Raw genomic sequence first — 2,993 nt, forward strand, 5'->3', positions numbered from 1 at the left:
GCATTATAAAGGGATTCATTATCCTCTTATTTAAAGCCTTGGATGTCCAGCCTTAGCTGTGTCATCCTTTTTGGAGGGTAAAATTGATTCAGAAATTTGTCTGATAACTGTCTACATGTTTTTATGCTTGCTGTGGGTTGGTTATTCAACCACCTCTTAGCTTGATCTTTTACAGCAAATGGAAACAGTAATAATCTGTAGACATCCTAATCCACCTCTTTATCACGTACTGTGTCAGCAATTTGTAAGAACTGTGCCAGAAACTCAGTAGGTTCTTCCTGAGGAAGACCGGAATACTGGCAGTTTTGCTGCACCATGATAATGAGTTGAGGATTTAGCTCAAAGCTGCTTGCTTTAAAGGGAGGTATACAGATGCTACTCCCATATGCAGCTGTAATGGGGTTAGCATATGACCCCAGAGTCCTTCTGGACTGCTCAAGTCCACTTAGGTCCATGATGGAGAAAGGGAAATGATATGGATTCACAAGTAAAGTATAAAATATTTTTATTTTTATTTTTTTAAAAGAAACCAAAAATAATAACTAAAATGAATGAAAAATAAAATAAAAATTTGAAAACCAAAAGAGAATAAAATCAAAGCAAATTGAAAGCTAAATTAATTAGTTAATTGAAAAGATTTTGGAATTAGCAATTAAAAAGATATGATTGAAAATTATTTTGAAAAAGATATGATTGCAAATAAAAAAAATTATTGAAAAGATATGATTTTGAAAATCTTTGACTAAATTAATGCAAAATTTCGAAAATTATGAGTAAAATAAGGGAAAGAATCCAGCACGAAGGTAACTTAGGATTTCTTGAGTCACTAGTGTCCAATTGATTGATAGTTGATAGCCATTAACTCTAGCCTTCATTAATCCAATTAGTGAGAGTAGCCATTGACTCTAGCCTTCATTGATTCAATTAGTGGAAACTAGGATTTATGGACTTGGATCAATACAACTCACTTGACTTTCCTTTGCTATTAGTTAGAGGATGACTTAGTGGGATTGATCCTTGCAATTATCATAATTGTGGTTAGTGATAATGATAGAGGTCCTTGATCATCAAACCTTGCCAAGATTGTTTGTTAATAAGATTTCATTACCATTTACTTTTCATATTTCTCATCCAAAACCCCAAAATAAACAAGTCCATAACCAATAACAAGAACACTACCCTGCAAGTCCTTTGAGAGATGACCCGAGGTTTAAATACTTCGGTTTATAGATTTTAGGGGTTTGTACTTGTGACAAACAAAATTTTTGTATAAAAGGATTATTGTTGGTTTAGAGACTATACTTTACAACGAGATTTCATTAGTGAAATTCTAAACCATCAAAAATCCAATCATCAGGTCCATGAGTGGGCTTTCTTGATGTGCAGTCAAATGCTCTACTACTGAGCTATGGACCCTTGAGATGAATCTCTCTATCTCCCATGACTCGGAGGTGGAAGCTTTTGCCTTCCCTTTCCTCTTTCTAGAGGTTTCTCCGGCCTTAGATGCCATCAATGGTTATCGAAAAACAAAAAAGCTATGCTTTTACCACACCAAACTTAGAATGTTGCTCACCCTCGAGCAAAAGAAGAAAGAATAGAAGAAAAAGAAGAAGATATAGAGGAGAGGGAGAGAGGTGTGGGTTTCGGTCGTTTAGGGTGGATTTGGGTGGGAAAGAGATTTTGAATTTGAAGGTAGGTTGGGTTTATGGGGAAGAGTGATTGAGGTGATTGGTGAATGATGTTTGGGGAAGAGTGTTATGAAAAGGTGTGAGAGAGAGGGATAAGGTAGGTGGGGATCCTGTGGGGTCCACAGATCCTGAGGTGATCCTGTGGGGTCCACAGGATCCTGAGGTGTCAAGGATTTCTCATCCCTGCACCCTTTAGGCATGTAAAATGCCCTTTGTATGCAATCCTGGCGTTTAACGCTAGATTGATGCTTGTTTCTGGCGTTAAACGCCAGCTCTATGCTTGTTTCTGGCGTTAAACGCCACTTTGCTGCTTGTTTCTGGCATTTAACGCCAGCTTTCCTCAGGGTGCAATCCTGGCGTTTAAACGCCAGACTGCTACTTGTTTCTGGCGTTCAACACCAGCTTCATGTTCTGTTCTGTCGTTAAACGCCAGCCAGATGCTCCTTACTGGCGTTTAAACGCTAGTAAGCTCTTCCTCTAGGGTGTACTTTTTCTTCTGCTATTTTTGATTCTGTTTTTAATTTTTGTAATTGTTTTGTGACTCCACATGATCATAAACCTAATAAAACATAAAAGAACAATAGAGATATAGATAAATAAAAATTGGGTTGCCTCCCAATAAGCGCTTCTTTAATGTCAATAGCTTGACAGTGGGCTCTCATGGAGCCTTACAGGTGTTCAGAGCATTGTTGGGACCTCCCAACACCAAACTTAGAGTTTGAATGTGGGGGTTCAACACCAAACTTAGAGTTTGGTTGTGGCCTCCTGGTAGCGCGAAATTGTGATCAATACTTTTCACAACTCAAATAATCCCCGGTAGTGAATCCAAAAACTTGGTGTTCAATACCATGGCATAAACACAACTTCGCACAACTAACCAGCAAGTGTACTGGGTCGTCCAAGTAATAAACCTTACGTGAGTAAGGGTCGATCCCACAGAGATTGTTGGTATGAAGCAAGCTATGGTCACCTTGTAAATCTTAGTCAGGCAAACTCAAATGGGTATGGTGATAAACGCATAAAACATAAAGATAAAGATAGAGATACTTATGTAATTCATTGGTAGGAACTTCAGATAAGCGCATGAAGATGCCTTCCCTTCCGTCTCTCTGCTTTCCTACTGTCTTCATCCAATCCTTCTTACTCCTTTCCATGGCAAGCTTATGCAAGGGTTTCACCGTTGTCAGTGGCTACCTCCCATCCTCTCAGTGGAAATGTTCAACGCACCCTGTCACGGCACGGCTATTCAGCTGTCGGTTCTCGATCATGTCGGAATAGAATCCAGTGATTCTTTTGCGTCTGTCA

Source organism: Arachis duranensis, chromosome 6, assembly GCF_000817695.3.
Source record: "Arachis duranensis cultivar V14167 chromosome 6, aradu.V14167.gnm2.J7QH, whole genome shotgun sequence".
Classification (NCBI taxonomy): Eukaryota; Viridiplantae; Streptophyta; class Magnoliopsida; order Fabales; family Fabaceae; genus Arachis; species Arachis duranensis.